Here is a 21,124-nt window from a genome sequence, read left to right on the forward strand (position 1 = left end):
GCGTGTTTTTGGCTGTTTGGCATATGCTTTGATGCCACAAACACAGTGCTAAAAATTGGGTGATAAGGCTGTCAAATGTATTTTTGTTGGTTATAGTGCTGAAAGAAAAGGTTAGAGGCTGTATCATCCGCAAACAAAACGTTTTCTGGTTTCACGGGATGTAGTGTTTGTGGAAGATTCTGTCTAGTTCTTGTTGTCATGTGCTAGAGACAGTAGTGTAAGCTCACAGGACATTTATGACACTTTGTTGCCTCTTTTCATTGTTGGAAATAAGAATGTAAGTTCTAATGAGGCAAATGTACAGCCTATGGGGGTTTCTGAAAATGTTACAAATCAGCCTATTACTGATGCAGATGTACATGATGTACTTGATGAGGAAAGGGCTGAAAATGAGTAGGCTAGAGGTATTCCAAAATGGCTGGTGCACACTTTGTATGACAGTAAATTGGATGCACCTTTGTCTAGACGTACTCATTCAGGCTCTTGCCATGCATCTTATGCATCAGATTGTTATGCTTTGGCTGTGTCTAGCTTACATGATGTTGATGAGCCTCTGTCTTTTGATGAAGCACATAATTCAAAAGATTGGATGGCTGCCATGCAATCGGAATATGATGCACTTATAGAAAATGACACATGGAATTTATGTGATTTGCCTCCTGGCAAAAAGTCCATTGGTACAAAGTGGGTTTACAAGTTGAAATGCAAGCCGGATTGTGAGATCAATCGCCATAAGGCTCGACTTGTTGCAAAGGGTTATGCACAACAAAAAGGAATAGATTATGAAGAGACTTTTTCTCCCACTTGTCGTATGACTACTGTGCGTTTTCTATGTGCATTGGCAGCTCATTTTGGTTGGGATGTACATCAATCAGACATTGTTACTGCTTTCTTGAATGGTGACATATTTGAGGAATTTTATGTAACGCAGCCTCGTGGTTTTGTCATAAAAGGACAAGAGGACAAAGTGTGCACATGTAAGAAGGCTTTGTATGGGTTTAAGCAATCTCCTTGTGCTTGGTATGAGAAAGCTGACACTCATTTGGTCAAATGAGCCTTTGGTAATAGTCCAACAGTATGTAAAGCGTGAGGGTGATGTACTTCTCATTGTGGTTCTTTCTGTCGATGATTTGCTAATCACTGGACCAAATGAGAGACACATTGCTGAATTTAAGGCTGATCTGAATGCTACTTTCAGGATGAAAGATCTGGGGCTGTTGCATCATTACTTGGGTATACAGTTTAAGCAGCGTGATGCTGGTATTGCCCTGTGTCAGAAAAGTTACATAGAGACATTACTATGTAAGTTTGGACTTGAGGATTGCAAACCTATTGCCACTCCCATGGAAACAGTTTTGAAGTTGAGTCTACATGATGCTGGCGATCCTGTTGATGTCACTCTTTACCAAACTACTGTTCAATGCCTCATTTATGTTTGCAACACGAGGCCAGATATTCAGTTTGGAGTCTCACAGGTCAACAGATTTATGCATAGCCCAGGGTCTAAGCATTGGTAGGCTGTCAAGAGGATTTTCCGCTACCTTAGTGGCACTTTAAATCTTGTCTTATTTTATCCTAAGGGAGGGCGCCTGACGTGCATTCAGTCTAGGTCCACATGTGACACATGCTCTGTATCTGTTTGTTTGAATCCCTGGATTTATACACATGACAATAGATAAGGTTGAGAAAAACCAAGATTTACAGTGTTTGAGTTTGAAAGTAGATCATCTGAGCATTCTGTTAGTTTGGGATAGTCATGCATGGTCCACATTATAATGGATATGATCAAAGCATTCCGTCGACCTATGTGTCGGCTCATATCCACTGCTTTTATGCCAATCCACAATTGTTGTAGCTCTTCCAATAGTGGACGAAGATACACATCCATATTCTTCACTTTATACCGCCCCGGCACAATGAAGCTTAGCCACAAATGCCCCTTCTTGGTAGTCAACCACGGGGGAATGTTGTAGTTGACGATGACAACGGGCCATACACTATAAGATGTTGATCTTTGACCAAATGTATTTACGCCATCCATAGCCAGGCCTAGGTGCAAATTTTCAGCTTCCCTGGCAAAATCCGACCATGTTTTTTCTATATGTTTCCAGGCTGCACAATCTACAGGAATCTGTAGCACACCATCCGAAGATTTATTCTCCTCATGCCATGATGCTAGGATGGCCATGGACTTACATTCAAAGAAATGCTTGATGCAAGGAAGTAGAGGAAAAAGTCGCAAAAACTTTTGTGGATTTTTTGTTCCGTGGAGATCTACTCGATATCTCTCGGAATCACATTTCGGACACTTCTCCATGTCTATGTATTCCCCTCTGAAAAGAATGCAATCGTTAGGACAAGCGTGAATCGAATTGTAATCCATCCCCAAGTTTCACAAGATCGTTCTTGCTTCCTCTCTGGAATCTGGCATTACATTATCAGCTAGCAGTATGTGCTCTTTGAGCAATCTACACAGTGAAAAAAATGCGGTCCACTTGTGTAAGTAATCTATCAGATCATTATACATTTAGAGTTTTTTATTAAAGTAAACACATTGTAATTGATTACCTGAAAAGCGCTGTGACGCTAGTGTCACTCCATCCAAACTTTGCCTGCATGTTGAGAAGAACCAGGAGCGGCTTCAATCTAGACACACGTGCTCCATCATACAATGGCGTATTGGGTTCACTTTTCATATCATTATAGATAAGCCTTTCTGAATCCATGGTCGTCTCGATCATTTCATTGATCTTGGGCTCAAACATTGCCTCATTGGGATTGTGGTCTGCATGATTATCCTCTGAGCTGTCAGAGGCTACATCTTGTGGCCTCACATATGCTGCTTGACCAAAGCGCCTACGAATACGTCTATTGGGTTGCAAGATTGCTGTCTGTTGGCCAGCGTCAGAGTCCGACGAGTTATAATTGGCAACAACTCAATCTATAATAGATGGATCAAAGTAGTCAAATTCACGAACATGCTGCAAAGAAATGCGTATTGTCCGTCGCACAACATGCTTGCATTGATTACAAGGACATAAGATCCTTGTTGAGAGATAGGTGTTTCAGTTGGACGGCCCCACATCCTCGTCACTACTCATAATGAACGTAAAAACCTTATAACCTGTACATAAATTTAATCTTCTATTGGCATCCACCGTCTTTTATCTCTCTCTCTCTCTCTCTCTCTCTTTGTTCACATTGTAAACTACCTCACATTCTCTAGTCATGTCCAATCCCCACACACCTGGGTCTAGAGGTGCACGGAGATCAGAACCACCGGGTTATAATCTTGTCTTTATTGGTCAATGTTTATATTTGTGGGTACGAGAAATCTACACACCCACGTATACATAATAGTGCATGTAGTGGACACAATCCCTTTACAACTTCTCTAGCTGTAGCAATTCACAACATCTTAACATCTCTTCACAACAGATTTTTGTTCGAGGGATTACTTAGCACATTACATGTTGGCCTCCAATCTGAGTATCATGCCGTTGAAAGCTTTCCAACTTAAGGTCGCATCCGTAGAGAGGAAGAGAGGGATCACCGTTCGCCTAACTCTAATTTTTTTTACCATAATCCCGAAGGTAGACTCTAATATAAAAACTCAATCCAAAATATAATCTTAAATCTAACCTAATTGAACATGTGGTGATTCGAGGCTAATTGAATATGGTTAGTGTGTGAGTTAATAGGTGTCATGTTTTGATGGGAATATACATATTGTTGTGTAACTAGTGTTTGCTGTTTGGGCAAAGTGCGCCTTCATTGACATGCACTAAAATCTAACCTAAATGTAGTCTAATCTTAAATTGAACATAAATAACTGAATTTCCATGTGGGACAGACTCAAGAGAGGTGAACAAATCACGATGTGAGGTAATGTGCTTTATAGAACCACTATCAAAATACCACACATGTGAATATGCAACAACTGACATGCATGCATCATGGACAACAGGATTATAAGTACACTTTGCACTAAAAGCCCATTCTGCATCAACATTAGTATCACAATCTCCTTTCATAGAAGACTCAACAATAGCTGCATTTGTAGTGGAACTACCCTCTTTCTTCTTGGCCTCTTTGGCCTTCAACTTAGGACACTGCTTGATCAAGCGATCATTATCTTTACAATAATGGAAATGCATCTCATTTTTTCCCTTATCACCATAACTTCTAGAGGAATTGATGCCAGCAGAAGCATTAGGAACATGTGATTTTCCACTTGCATAAGAACCATGGGAAGTGTCTATAAAGCATCAATAGAGGACTGTTCAACTACACACTGTCTAGTCCTGTTTTTTTTGGTAAATGACTCTTGCAACAACAATGTGCATAATGCATCAAAATTGACAACTTCAGAATTTCCTTGGGTCATAAGTCTCCAAGTTCTAGCAAAAGTCTAGTAAGAATCTGGCAAGGCATCAAGAACATTCTGCACAAGGGATCTGTCTGAAATGACTTCACCTGCAAAAATAATTTGCTCATTAATATACTTGACACCAGCAAGGAAAGTGTCCATATCATCTTCTTCATGCATAATCTTCGACTCCAGCTCTTTATGCATCATCAATGCAATTTTTGCCTCATTGTGACTTGCATAAGAATATCCCAAGCCTGTTTTGCAGATTTTCTTGAATGAATGTGAGGAGTAATAGTGCGCTTCACAGACAATGCAATCAATGCATGAGCCTGCACATCTTTTACATCCCAACGAGCTTGTTCTACCTTAGACAAAACAACTCTAACAATAGCAATCCTTGTAGCCAGAATATCCCAAGTTTGTTTTGCAGATTTACCTGAATGAATGTGAGGAGTAATAGTGTGCTTCACAGACAATGCAATCAATGCATGAGCCTGCACATCTTTTACATCCCAACGAGCTTGTTCTACCGTAGGCAAAACAACTCTAACAATAGAAATCCTTGTAGCAAGACCTACAACATCCTCAACATCGCCTACATCCTCAGAACCAAGACATACATCAATGCCTTGCACAATATTCCAGACACCCTTTGACACAAGAACATGTTGCGTCATGTAAGCCCACATAGGGTAATTGTCTCCATCCAATCTATCCTCCGTAACAAACATCTTGAACACATCTATGTTGTTGTTGGCCATGACAAATGCCAGCACCTGATGTATAAACTGCCCGAAAAGAAGAGAAATGAAGAAAGAACAACGCGTGCTATATAGCACAAACCATCGAAGACAGTAAGGTACCTGTTATGCAAAAAACGGCGCTGACAATATTTCTGTACAAAATGAGAAAATAGCATGTGCAGTACTAAATAGCGTGTAGTGGAAACGGAGGCCGAAATGAGCCCAAATAAAAAACTGAGCAGATTAAGCTCTTTGAGCTTACCCGAAATTTTGGTCGACCTATGAACACCGGCCAAAGCTCACAGAAATCGAAGAAAGTGCGCAGGCGTGTGCTGGAGCTGTTGGCAACTAAGCCCGGGAGGACACAACCTGCTCTGATACCAATTGTTGGAATTAGGGTTGCAGAAAAACACACACAGCTTGGAGAAGACGAAGGAAGCTCAAGGCACACGATAGAGAGTGTAGTACTTAGTGTGCAAGGGAAAGATAAGTTGGCCCTAGAGTGATGGGAGTATATATCATGCACGGGGGAAAAAAACCGCCTAGTGAGGGAAAAAATGCCCTGGCAGTCCTAAGTGTGTTCACACACATCACTACCACATGTATATGGTAACAAAACACACACACACACACACACACACACACACACACACACACACACACACACACACACACACACACACCCAATTCTCTCTCTCTCTCTCTCTCTCTCTCTCTCTCTCTCTCTCTCTCTCTCTCTCTCTCTCTCTCTCTCTCTCTCTCTCTCTCTCTCTCTCTCTCTCTCTCTCTCTCTCTCTCTCTCTCTCTCTCTCTCTCTCTCCCCTTCGTGGCTGCGCGCCAGGGTGCAGACCCCTCTCTTTGTTCTATGCGTGCTTGTCCATCATCGTTGTCATCATTTCCCTATTGGCCGCCATTAACACTGCACCCCACGGGCTAGTGCACTCCATCTCTCTTCCTTCTCCTGCTGCAATTCGCTGAATACGCATTCCCAGTGTCCCACCCTTGTCTCCTTTGATGAGCGCCACCGCCGTCATCGCCGCCGGTATTGTAGGTAACCCCCAAGTCAACCACGTTGTAGGTAATAAGGATTTTTTTTTCAATTATTTTAAGCTAGGTTAGTTTAACTTGTTTTCGTTTTGTTTTTATTCATTTAAAAAAGAAATAATTAAAAAATCTAAAAAATTATTTTTTTTAATAAAAGAGAGAAAATTTCATAAAATTCTCCTTAAAAAAAAAAACACAAAATTTCAAAAAAGCTTAAAATAAGTGAAAAGAAATACAAAGAATTAGGAATACTGATAAAAATAAGAAAAAACAAAATAAAAAATTAAAAATCAATAAAAATAAAAATATATACTTTAAAAATTCTAAAAATAGAAAAGTCAACCAAAACTCATAAAAAATATAAAAACTTCAAAGATTCACAATAAAAAATAAAAATTGATCAGATAAATAACAAAAAAAGTTATAAATGCAAAAAAAAGCATAAAAATAAAAAAATTCACAAAAAGATTTTCCAAAATTTTTTAAAAATACTAAAAGATTTAGAAAAATAAAAAATTCTACGATTTTTTTTAAAAAAAGAGAGGAGGTCTCAAAAAAGTAAAAAATCCATAAAGAAAGTCACACAACAAGTGCCAACAAACAATTGAGCAGAAGTGTCAGAAAATTGAGAAAATTTGAGAAAAAGAGTTGAATCGAGCCGTGATAGATGAAAATTTCAAAATTGATCAAAAGCGAGAAGAAAACAAATGAAGTGTAATCGAGAAATTAGATTTGCGTCGAAAGCTAAAAACTGGTTGGTTAGGAAACGTTCACGTGAAGCTTAGTTTGAAACTGATTTTTTGATAAAATTTGGCCGTTAGAGCATTGTTCACGTGTTGAAATTGCCAATCGAGGCTACGCTTAGTAGTCTTTGGTAAAAGTTGGAAAATTTTTGAGTCGTAAGTCTCAAAAAGTCTAGAATCTAACCCCGAATCAGGGGAAAACCCCTTGTGATCCGAGATGTAACCGCTTTGACCAAGAACATCACAAGTCATGGCCAGTTCTCGAAGGTGTTTCCACAATTCAGTCAAGAAGCTAGAAGTAATCGTGCAAGCTATGGATTAGCGAGTTCAAGTGCTTGCATTGCAAATTGGGTCGAGAACATCACAAGTCAAGCCCAATTCTTGAAGGTGTTTCCACAATTCAGTCAAGTAATCGTGCAAGCTAGGATCGGTGAGTGCAAGTGCTTGCATTGCAAATTGGGTCGAGAATTAGACAACCAGGGGCACCACTCACATGTGATTGCATATTAGGCTATTTAAAGCCCAAATTTTGTTTGTTTCAAAAGCTGCAGTCAAGTTTGATTCATTCAAGCTAGAGTTTAGCCAACTCTTGTGAGTCTAAAGAGAAGTGAACAACAAAATAGCTTTGGCAAAAGCAGTCTTGTTAAGCCGAAGCAAGAGAAATTTGATGGAGCAACATCAAAATCTATTAGGAGACAGGTTTTACAAAACAAGCCAGCATGGACACGAGTTGAGTCAAGATTTCAAGTGAACCGGGGCTAGTGAGTAGCAGCAGCAACAAAAGCACAACTACAACACAACAGATTTTATAGCTATATGGATAGAGTGGAGATAAAGTATTATATGCAGACAAAGGGCTATAGTTATCTTATGAGCAGTGAATGCAACACAAGCCAAGATCCTTTTGATCAAAGTAAAGCCAGATTACAAAAACTCCTAGATGTTTATATATTTCAGTGTGGAGCTAGGTATTGCAAGCTCAAAGATGAAGTGCAGGTAGAAGTTTAGCAAATAGACCCAAGTGTTTATCTAGAAATCTACACAAGCCAACAAACCATATAGTTGGTGCATATGCTTGATCACGGTCATTGAACATGGATTACAGTGGTCAGATCTACATTCAAGAGCTAGAAATGGAAGATCCAATAAATCAGCCAATAGAAGCCAATGTAATCGAAGAAGAAAGTCAAAGGCAATACAAAGGTGAAGACAGAGAAATCTATAGCTAGATGCTCAGTGTTCTAAAAGAAGATGTTGACAAGTTAGCCAGTTGTAATGGTATATTACTTAGATTGTGGATGAAAATGTGGACATTTTTCAAAAGATTTTCCAAGAAATCTAGCAAAGAGGGACACAACAACTGAAAATCAAAGTACAAAGCAAGTTGGAAATCCCAATCCCAATGTAAGTGCATCTAACTTGTCACTTTTGGTGTAATGAGATGGTCTACATTACCATTAGAGGCACCTGAAAAGCTTAACTTATTAATCCTTTGAACAACAAATTCTTGCTAAATTTGGTCAAAGTTTCAAGTTATCACCGAAGGTGAAAAAGAATGTTGGTTTGCAAGTGATTCTGCATCCACTACCACAAATGTGCACTCATTCATGAGTTTAAGGGACACATCAAAGAGAATGATGCTAGCATTGTATGAAACATATAATTCATATGCACACTATGTAGACTGAGAAGGGAAATTGAACAAAAAGGACCAACCAATGTTTGAAAGGCCCACATACCAGCTCATAGAATTGTGCCGAGTGACATATCAAGAAGGATGGTTCATTTCAGAGGAAATAATCTATTACAGCCCATCCTCTCTAGAGCTGAATGATATTACCTGAGTGTGTTAAGAGAGAAAAGGAGAGAGATTGAACTCTTGCAAGCACACACAGACACAAAGATGGAGGCAAAAGACATTTCTTCTTCTTCACCAACTCAAGATAAGAGGTCTACAAAACATATGGGAAAATACAACATAAACATGGAAACTAGTAGAATGGTCTAGTATAAATTTCTAGTGAGTAAGGTGAGTAGATAAGTGTGCCATCACTTTGGTAGATAGACCAGCTCGATGTAGTCCACTGGTAGTATCACTGGCAAAGATATGCGTATCCACCAAGACACACCAGTGATGATGACTGTCAGTGGTTGCCATCCAAGAGTCGTACATGTTGAGCTTGACATCTCAACACTCCCCCTCAAGCTCAACGCCATCTCTCATATGCCAAGCATCACTTGAAACCACCATAGCTTTGCCACTCCAAGGGCCTTCATGAACATATCTGTAACCTGATCATCCCTCGCTACATATTGCAGGTCAATGTCGCCTGCTAAGACCCTCTCTCTAATGAAGTGGTAGAGAACCTCTATGTGCTTTGTCCTAGCATGAAACATTGGGTTTTGTGCCAATTATATGCTACTGAGGTTGTCACAATAAATGACAACTAGCCTCTATACCTGTAATCCAATGTCGTGAAGTAGCAATCTCAGCCATGCTACCTCACATACCACCCCTGTAGCACCCTTGTACTCTACCTCTGTACTTGAAAGCGAAATTGTAGGTTGCTTCTTGCTTCTCCATGTGATGGAAACACTCCCAAGTGAGAACATGAATCTCTGGTAGACTTGCAATTATATGTACTACCAGACCAATCCGCATCTGTGTAGCCATGAGATGCAAATCCACATCAGCCCTATAAAAGAGTGCATAATCCAAAGTAGCACTCACATAGCGCAAAGTGTGCCTCATTGCATCCAAATGTGATCTCCAAGGAGATTGCATAAAATGACTCACCAATCCAATTGTGTAGCTCAAGTTTACCCACAATCTTCCTGTACATGGTAGCATTATCAAGAACTTGACCTATGCATCATTTCCCAACTTCAAATTTTGATCTAAGGGCATTGCAATTGGCTTACAATCAGCCACACCATACTTTTTTAACATATCCAAAGTATATTGCCTTTGTGATAGCCATACACCTTCTTCAGTGCAAATAATTTCAATGCCCAAGAAATACCGCAAGTATCCTAAGTCTTTCATGTCAATCTCTTGCATAAGTAGAGCTTACACGCTCTGTACTTCAACTATATTATCACCTCCAACAATCGAATCATCCACATATATACATATTACCACAATTCCTGCCTTGTTCTTTTACACATATAATGAATGGTCTGCATCAGGCATACCAAAGCCTAATGAAATGAGGAATGCCACAATCATCTCATACCAGGCTCCAGGTACTTGATTCAGCCCATACAATGCTTTCTTTTATGTGCATACAAGGTCATGTAGCCTCATATTTGCATAAACTTATGACTACTCCATATACACAATTTCCTCCAAGTCTCCATTCAAAAATGCATTCTTTACATCCACTTGTTTCAATACCCATTTTAATGCGGCAACCACTGCAATAAACACACAAACGGTTAGTCATGGGACCATACCTTAAGCCTCACCTGAAGGTGGGGTTTCCATGGGAACCCCCTCTACATAATCATTACCAACTCAAGGCATTAAGAAAACAAGAATTAAAAAAAATAAATTTAAAATAACAAAGTAAAGGAGCTAAAGAAGGCCTTCATCTTTTTTAAAGGTTGAGACGGGGGGGTGGGGTGTTAACTAAACCGACATTTGTTTGTAATGACATTAACACAAAGGTCAAAACCAAGCAATTGGAGGCGTTGGATAGTCACCAAGCCCCCATGTTTGCCTGGTTTTGAACCCACTACATGACCCATAATCACATCATCACACAGGTCTCTCGACGTCAGCTAACAAAAGCTACAAAAGGCTCGAGCCTTACAAATGCACATCAAAGATAAATACAAAGAAGCAGTAAGATTGGGTCACATATTTTTTACATTTTCCATGAATGGTCATGTATTGTAAATTCTCGCTTTATTTCAAGCCATTGTAATTTTTATAATTTGTTACATGCTCAATGAGAGTTCAAGCTATAAAGAATAGGTCAGATAGTGTGCCTAGGTTGCAGATCATTAAACTGTGCAGCCTTAAAGGCCTTGGGCGCCCAGATAATGCATATTTTTACCCTAGGTATATAAGGTAGTGTGTAAATGGAATTAGGGTTCTCAACCTCATTTGTTGAGACCACTTTTTGATGAGAGCTCATGAGGTGTATGGCTATGGAGTCCTTGAGCTTCTCCTTGCTCATGTGACTTGATTAACACTAATCAAGGCTTAATTCTCTTTCACTATGTCTCTCTCATGATTCTAATGATTGCTAATGATGCATTGATTAGCTAGATTAAAAGTAATTAGTGGTTAATCCCGCTCTAATCTTGTGTGATTTCCCTCTACTATTTGTGTCTGCATGTAGGTTTGATTGGAGTGCAGATGCTCAATAGATCTTTGTGTGTGCACTTGTGATTAGTGTGTCGAATGACATGATTGGTGATGTGTGCATATTGGAATCATTAGTGTGTCTGATTGGGTTGATTTGAGGTGAAGAAAAGTGATTGTGGAGATTGTCAAACATCGTGTCTAAGCTTCTCCATAGGCCGAGAAGCCCACTTCATAGAGTTTTCGTTTGTGTTGCCATGATTAGCTCACTAATTGTTGAGTGTTTACATGCCCTAACCGGGTAGCTCATCCCTCCAGATTGACAATTATTTTTGGTCATTGGAGCTATACTACGATGGTACTCCCAACATTTGGCACCGTTACCGAGAACCAATGACCTACACTAGTGTAATTATGGCATAATTGAAAGGTTTTCTCACTAATTTGACTTGTGTGTTTTTAATTTTGTGGATTTTGGATGTGTGTGCATGAAGCAATGATTTGTTGCTTCTTTGCGTGCCGACTTGCTGCAGTACTCGGTCCCCACCATTAGCGCACACTCACACACACACTCCTGCCTCCAGCCTTGCAACATCAAATACACTCTGTCTGTTCCCCAGTCAATACGAAAGGCATCAGTACACACACGCACTCTCTCTCTCTCTCTCTCTCTCTCTCTCTCTCTCTCTCTCTCTCTCTCTCTCTCTCTCCTTCTCTTCTTTTCTCCCTTTGCACTCAACGCCAGGTCAAGTTGTCTCTCTCTTTTCCACCCACAAATACACAAATACACACACACACACACACACACACACACACACACACACACACACACACACACACACACACACACACACACACACACACACACACACACACACACACACACACACACACACACACACACACACACACACACACACATGTTGGAATTAGGGTTGCAGGAAAACACACACATCTTGGAGAAGACGAAGGAAGATCAAGGTACATGATAGAGAGTGTATTGCTTAGTGTGCAATGGAAAGATAATTTAGCCCTAGAGTGATGGGCGTATATATCATGCACGGGGGAAAAAACCTCCTAGTGAGGGAAGAAAAAGTCTCAGCGGTCCTAAGTGTGTTCACACACATCACTACCACATGTATATAGTAACAAATCCCCGTGGAGTGATGTGGTGAATGAGAGCTGGCACATAGAGCAAATGGAAGTGCCATTCCCTGAGGACATGATAAGTCTAGAAAGGGGAGTAAGCCCAAAGCTTTGCGGAAAGCTTCAAACTTCTCACGAGACAATGCCTTTGTGAAAAGATCTGCAAGGTTGTCCTATGTTGGCACATAAGCCAAGATGAGCTCTCCTCTTGAGAGCCTCCCCCTGACATAGTGATAATGCACCTCAATGTGCTTTGTGCGAGCATGAAAAACTGGGTTCCTCGTTGCAATTGCTAATGCGCTTTGGCTGTCAGTGTAGATAGTGTTGGCAGTGTCTTGTCCAACACCAAATCAGCCATAAGGTGTCTTATCCATACACACTCAGCCGTAGCTGTGAAGACTACCATGTACTAAGCCTCACAACTGGAAGTGGCCATAGTAGGTTGCTTCTTGCTCAACCATGATATGCATGAGATGCCAAGCATGAAACAAAAACCACTTGTGGACACTCATGTGTCAAAACAACCAGCCCAATCTAAGTCCAAAAAAGCATGCAAATGTGGCGGCAATGATCCCCCCTTGGGATAAAACAAGCCAAGATGTAAAGTGCCACTCAAGTAGCAAAAAATCCTCTTGATAGCCTGCCAATGCTTAGACCATGGGTATGCGTGAATCTGCTGACCTATGAGACACCAAACTGAATATCCGGCTATATAATGAGGCATCCAACAACAATTTGGTAAAGAGTGACATCTGCAGGATCACCAGCATCATGAAGACTCAATTTCAAACCTATGTCCATGGGAATGGCAATACGTTTGCAATCCTCAAGTCCAAACTTACATAGCAATGTCTCTATGTAACTTTTCTGACTCAAGGCAATACCACCATCACACCGCTTAAACTGTATACCCAACTAATGATGAAACAATCCCAAATCTTTCATGTTGAAAGTAGCATTCAAATCAGCCTTAAATTCAATAATATGTCTCTCATTTGGTCCAGTGATCAACAAATCATCCACATAAAGAACCACAATGAGAAGTACATCACCCTCACGCTTTACATAAATGTGCTTTTTGTTGGACTGTTATGAAAGCCTCGTTTGACCAAATGAGTGTCAGCCATTAGGAGAAATATGGACTCTCCTAGGGCCCTTTTGATTAGGGAAGGGTTAGTGGAGGTCCAATGAAAGGGCTCTTGGGATATCACCTATAGCCTAAGGAGAGATAGGGAGGCAGCCTATTTGTCCCCCTCTTCAATGCTTGATTCCTAGAGAGAAAGGGGAGGTGGACTGGGGGGGGGGGGGGGGGGGGGGGGAGAAGAGGTGTCATAAAGCTTAGAGAGGGACCCTTGACAAAAAGGGACCCCAAAAGAAAAATCGCGCAGGTCAAAAAACCCTAAAAATTTGAAATTTTTGAAAAGTCTAAAAAATGACCATTTTCCCTTCAAAATTGTCCAAAACATAAACAAACATCAAAAAGTCACTTTTTCTCTTCAAATTCCCTCTCTCTATCTCTCCCACAATCTTCTCTCCCCTGCCCCCTCCCCTCCTCTCACTCTCTCTTGCAGTCAACCCCACCATAGCCAAAAGCTCACTCTCCATCTTCTCTAGCTCTCCCTCTCCTCCCCCCTCCATTCTCTCTATGCTGTGCAGCCCACCATAGCCCAAAGCTCATCACTATCCTCCTCTTCAACTGTCCCCCCTCCCTCTCCTCACTCTCTCTACAGTCAACCCCACCATAGCCAAATGCTCACTCTCCATCCTCTCTAGCTCTCCCTCCCCTCACCCCTCCATTCTCCACAATGCAGCCCACCATAGCCCAAAGGTCATCACTATCCCACCATAGACAAAAGCTCACTCTCCATACTCTTTATCTCTCCCTTTCTCCCCTTCATTCTCTCTGTATTGTGTAGACCTCACTATCCTTCTCTCCAACCCTTACCTCCCTCCCCCTTCCCAATCTCTCTCTACTGTGTGGCCACCCGACCTCTTCCCAAGAATGTCCACCCATACCACGCATAGAAAACCCAAGTTGGAGATACAAAAGGTCATACTGCACAACACAAAGAGCTCGAAGGTGGAATGGATCCCATAGGTATTTAGCAAGGCTCATGGGTCTACATGCAACCGTTCAGTGTTGGTCCTCATGGAGTACAATGTTGAGGCATACTGGAACGCCATTAGAAGTGAAGACTAATGGCTTTCAAAACAAAACCTGGAATGGTGGCCATCACTCAACATGTGTATAGTGTAGCTGAGATCCACTTGCAGAGAGCTTCAAACCAATTTTCACCTCATTGTAAGTCTAATGCTAAGTCATCTTATGGGTATGTCCTCTTTAATTTGCACGTGTTCATATTTTTTGACAACGATATTTGTGAACGTATTTTTTAATCCTAGATAAGAACTAATCTATATAACTCAACAATGTATATTAATTTAAACTATAGTAGCTAACACCATATTTGTTGTATTACACGATGTTACTGCAGTGGATGCTTGGGCTCAACTTGGTTTGGTGTCAAGTGGAAAGTGCGACTTCTCCAATCAGAAGATCATTCTAAACAGTCTTTGTTTGGTGTGTATACTTGTGGATATGGAGGTCCATGGAGTTATCAATGATGAGACAAGCCTTGCTAAGAGCATAGCAATTGCCTCAGTCTATATTCCATTCAATGTATTTGATCCAGTACATAACATCCCAAGCTATTATTGTAGCCAAGCTACAAACTTTGTAATGAAACTACTTGAATAGAAAGCACTCTTGTTTCATTACATTTTTGTCCACTCTAGTTAATCTTCAACTATATGATGTTGTGCTTGTGATCAATTTTTGTTTCATCTAATCTTGTATGGGTATTGTGCTTCCTGCCAAATTTTTGGTGCTCATAAGTGAATTGATCAAGTAAATTGATTTTTTGGTAGCAAGTACACCTTTTCAATGTGCCTGCATGTAGATCTAGTAAGCCATCTAATCTCAAAGGTCAGGTTTGATTCTTTTTCTGTTGTATGAGCACTTAAAGTTTATCTCAAAATGGTGGCAAGCTTTAAATTCTTAGAAGAATCCCATACTCAAGACTAATCTAAGCAAGATAGAGCAATCATATTTCCTTGTGTTGCAAGCATAGACATGAACCTCCTTTGGCATTGAACAAACATTTAGGTCATGAGCACTTAGAGTTTATCTCAATATATTTGGCAGGCTTCAAATTTTTGAAAGAACACACTCAAACCTAATCCAAGAAAGATACAACAATCATATTCCCTCATGTTTTCAAGCACACACATGAATCCCCTCTTGGCATTGTGCAAACACTTCGTTCTACCTTTGCCATGAATAATGCAATGGCATGCTATTATGTTGTATTTGATATGAATTTGTGTAAAATCAACCATAAGCTTGTGTTCTTTGAAATCCCCAAGGAACACAGACTATGAAATCAAAATAAAAAAAAGAGAGCGAACAAACAAGATAGAGATAGGGGATATACATATATATATTGTACATAGATAGATGGAGGATAAACAGACAAACAGACAAATAGATATAGATAAATGCATTAATAGATAGATAGATGGATAGATAATTTGATAGATAGATACATAAATAGATAGATAGATACACATGTAGATAAAAAACACAAAGATAGATAAATAGATAGATAATTAGGGAGAGAGAGAGAGAGAGAGAGAGAGAGAGAGAGAGAGAGAGAGAGAGAGAGAGAGAGAGAGAGAGAGAGAGAGAGAGAGACCCTTTTGGAACTCAAGGGCATTGCCCCTTTATTGAGGATACACTCTTATGATGGATAAATGACATGATACATGGATCAAACCCAAGACAAGTTACTCCTTGGATTGCTTGCTAATTGAGTATGCATCATGTATACTTTGAGCCATCTGTATAGCAGAGAATGCATCATGCACATGGTGAGCCATCTATATCCATTTGTAGTAGAGGATGAGTTTTCTTTTTCTAGATATATCATATGAGCTATAGTTTTGTAAAATGCTTCTTTGGATGGATGTTCATGGTTATCCTGTAGGCCCAAGGCCACCATGCCCAAAACTAAGCAAGCACAAAGAGTAGGAGGCAAGGCAAGGGGTGCATAGGCCTTGGGAGGCCCAAATGCGCTCCCTTGTGGAAGGATTTTCTTGGGCCTCCCAAGGCCTATGCACCCTCTGCCACAAGGGAGCGCATTTGGGCCTTCCATAGACCTATGGAAGGCCCAAATGCGCTCCCTTGTGGCAGGCTTTTTTTGGGCCTCCCAAGGCCTATGCATCCCTTGCCTTGCCTTCTATCTGTGTGTCAGCTTGCTTTGGCATGGTTGACATGGTCCTACAGGATGTTCAAACTTCACTCAACCATGCAATAATAGCTATCTCATACCATGGCACGTTGCAATCCCCCCTTTGATTTTCAGGATAGTTCCCCATAGTGTGTATGCTCTAGTTATGGTCTCTAAAGAAAAAGGGGGTGCTTTTCTTGGTTGTACAAGACACTTTTTAGTCTCACAAAGGCCTACTAGCGAAAGAGAGCTGAAGCAAATGGCCATAACATGCACAAAAAGGAGAGATACAGAGAGAGATAATTGATTCTTAAAGAAGCTACCCATAAAGGAGCCAATATTCTATTAATACAAAACACTACTCTATAAGTTTATGCAAAAAATAGCTGAAAGCAAAGAGATATGGGGGGGGGGAGAGAGAGAAAGAGAGAGAGAGAGAGAGAGAGAGAGAGAGAGAGAGAGAGAGAGAGAGAGAGAGAGAGAGAGAGAGAGATAATAAAGGTTTTCTAAACCCATCCCATGCCTCTTTTCCATCCAATGCATGAATAGGCACCCTTGCCTCCTCTCCTAAACTAACCAACTAGCCCCTACCTTTGAAGCATTGGTTGATATAGTTTTGCAGCCTCAGAAATGCTACCATGATGCAATTACATGGCCCATCTTGATGCAGGCTTATGAGTGATGGGTAATCCTCCCCACTAGCATAGTTCTCAACATTGGTTCAACACTTTCTATATTAGTTATGAACCCCTAGTATTCACCAATAATTTACCGTATTCATGTGACACACTTGTATAAGCATCAAACCCCTCTATAAGAATCAAATCTTCAAAGAAATTGCTACATGGAAACTAATTTGCAAGATCAAAGATTTCATATATTAAAGCCATAGCGCTTGTTGTTACAAAACCATGTCCATTGCAGACCACCTCAAACATGATTTTATGAGATTACAAAGTAAAAGCTATGTCAATAGCTTTGGGCATTGTGGATACATGATCGGCATGTATAGAGTACATATCTAAATTCTTCAAATGTTGCCTCAAATACACTCAGGTTTGAAACCAGTGCCCTTGTGTAAAGTAACATCGCCATTGCTTGACATAATTGACCTTCCTATGCTTGGGATCCATCTCTGTCTCATGGCTATGGAGTTTCCACCTGTGGTCCAGGGGCACCCTTCTGTGTCCTTCCAACTAGAAAGTTTGTGATGTGACTCCACCTTACATGAAAAATAAATATTCTATTCCATAGCTTGCAAGAAGTTGGGTATGCTAGAGTCTTTTCCATAGCTTGTAGAAGTTGGGTATTAGTGTTGTGGGATGCATTAGAGGCAAAGGTGGATGTGAAGACAACTACATTAGCTTGTAATCAGGGTGGGCTTGGTTGATAGGGGAAGTTGAGTGGGAGGGAAGGGTTAGGGTCAGGGGAGGGGACGTTGACATTGAAATGGAAGATTGAGGAGGTAGTTTCTGTAGATCTTGGCTTACGATAGACTTGGTATTTTTGAGGGAGGAAAGTGAACAATGGAAGAGGGTACAGGGATAGAAAGAAGAGAGGAGAGAGGAATGTGACAGTGAGAGGAAGTGTTTAGTAGGTAGATGAAGAGGCATATCCAGAAGTGTGTGAGAATGAGAGGGAGGGTTTAGCAGGTAGATGGAGAGGGAGATGCAAAATTCTGTAAGAGTGAGAAGGAGGATTTAGCATTTAGATGAAGAGGGAGATGCAGCAGGTCCTGGCTATGGTGGGCATGGCTACTTTGAGGAAGGGGAGTGAGAGAGACAACGAGGAGACATAGAGAGAGAGAAAGGGATTTTGGAGGCAAAAAATGATTGTTTGATATTAGAATAGGTTTGGGGTCACTTTTTGGGGGGAAATGACAACTTTTGAAAATTTCAATAAATTTCAAATTTTTAGGGTTTATTTTTGGCCGAGTTTTTAGAAAAAAATGAAAGGTGGGGTTCTCTTTTTGTACAAGGGTCCCTCTCCCACTTTATGACACCCCCTTTTCTCTAGGAGATGCTAAAAAGCTAGAGAGAGAAGGTAGCCTCCTAGTCACTACTTACCCCACCTTTTCTAGGCTTGAAGGCTAGAAAATGACCTACCAAAATAGCCCCCATCATTTCCTTTGTCTCCCTTAATCACAACATACTTCCTTAAGATTAGGGATTCTTACAAGGTCCATGGAGAGTCCATATTTTTCCTAATGCCTTCTCATACCAAGCACTACGAGATTTCTTCAACCCATACAAAGATTTGTTACTCTTGTCATTTCTTGACAAAACCGCGAGGCTGTGTTACATGAACTTTCTTAAATATGTTACCATTCAAGAAGGCGATAACAATGTCTGATTGATGTACATCCCAACCAAAATGAGCTTCCAATGCACATTGAAAACGCATAGTAGTCATACGACAAGTGGGAGCAAAAGTCTCTTCATAATCTATGCCTTTTTGCTGTGCATAACCCTTTGCAACAAGTAGAGCCTTATAGCAATCAATCTCACCATCTGGCTTGCGTTTCAACTTATAAACCCAATTCGTACCAATGGCCTTTTGCTAGGAGGAAAGTCACATAATGTCCATGTGTCATTTTATATAAGTGCAACATATTCTGATTGCATGGCAGCCATCCAATTTTTCTGAATTCTATGCTTCATCAAAAGACAGAGGTTGCTTACATCATGTAAGCTAGACACAGCCAAAGCATAACAATCTGATGCATAAGATGCATGGCAAGAGCCTAAATGAGTGCGACTAGACAAAGGTGCATCCAATTTTCTATCACACAATGTATGCACTAGCCATTTTGGAATATCTCTAGCTTGCTCATTTTCAGCTGTTTCCTCATCAAGTACATCTTGTACATATGAATGAGTAATACTATGATCTATAACATTTTTAGAAACCCCCATAGGCTGTACATTTGCCTCATTGGAATTTACATTTGAACTTCCACCACTGAAAAGAGGCAACAAAGTGTCATAAATGTCATGTGATCTGACATTACTGTCTCTAGTACATGACAACAAGGGCGGGCAAAGAAGGGGAGGGTAAAGAGCAAGGACATTTGGATTGCTAGATCTTCTCCATCTTCCTCAAATTCTTCATCTTCTGAAGAAAGTGATGGTGCATCCTTTGAACCATCAAAAAGAAGAGGCCATAGGAAATCCTATGCCGCGTGGAAGAGGTCATCCAAGATCAAGAAATTCAAAGAGGGAGGAAAGAGCATCTCTTTCCTTACCTATGATGGCACTTTTGGTGCTACGGACAAAGGCTTGGCCTTTATCCAACAATTTGATGCGGCGTTCGGAGATGAGGGCTTCACGGAGTCCTCTAAGCTATGCCATGTAGCTATGCACTTTCAAAAGTCCGCCAAACAATGGTGGTCTAGCCTACGGGCCAATGGTGAAGCTCCACGAACATGGAAAGCTTTAAGAGGTTCCATTATGAAGCAATTTTTGGCCACCGATGCCAAAGAAAAAGTACTCACCGAATGGCGAAGATTGAACCTCTCTCCCTATGAATCCATCCATAAATATGTAGACAAGTTTTGGGACCTACAACTCAAAGCCACTGTCTTCAAAAAGTTGGATTTTGGAGAGCAAAAGCAGCAATTTTGTGCGGGCTTAATCGAAGAAATGGTGGAGTATGTCAACTCCCAAAGGCCTCTCGAATCAATTTCCAAACAGGGGCTAAGAGGAATTCTAAGCCCCCTAAATACAAGGGTTCCAATGAGCCTAAGGGGAAGGACAATGTCCAAAAGTCTCCTAAGGTAAATTCCAACAAAGCTAAGGAAAAGGGAGTTTACAAAGGCAAAAATAAGCTCTCTCCTGAAGAGCTTGAGCGTTATTGCAAGGATAACCGGTGTTTCAAGTGCGGCGAATAAGGGCATGCGCACCGCGCTTGTCCGCAAAAGAACAACCGCCATGATCCTCCTAGAGCTACCTTGGTCGAAATCCAAGAGGAGGAAACTCACCACAAAGGATCTCCTCTATGACATGCTCGGGGAAAGGTAAGAGCACATGATGCTTTTATTCTCTTTGACCCGGTTCTACTCATAATTTTCTATCTATAGAGTTGGCCACCAAGCTAGGCATACAAACCTACGAGATGGGAGATGTCCTACCCGCATACGGTGCTTTCAAGGGGCAAGAAGCTTCAGCCACTTCCTTAATCGGGAAATTGAGGCTCCATGTCCAAATCTATGTGGACAAAGAGGAATTCTTTATCTCTCCTCTCAAGAATGAGGATGTAATCCTAGGGGCACCATGGTTTGATCGCATGGCTTCCAATGTTAAATTCCCTGAAAGGAGAATCCCCTTTAAGTTCAAGGAAAGAGATATGTATATAGATGCTAAGGAAATGGGTAACACTATACCCATTGTACATACACAAGCTTTCAACAAGTCAATAAAGAGCTCTATTTTCGTGTACATGATTTTTGTTAAAGATTCTCAAAATGAACCTAATGT

The sequence above is a fragment of the Adiantum capillus-veneris genome, chromosome 17, assembly GCF_014529385.1.
Source record: "Adiantum capillus-veneris isolate H3 chromosome 17, ASM1452938v2, whole genome shotgun sequence".
Lineage (NCBI taxonomy): Eukaryota > Viridiplantae > Streptophyta > Polypodiopsida > Polypodiales > Pteridaceae > Adiantum > Adiantum capillus-veneris.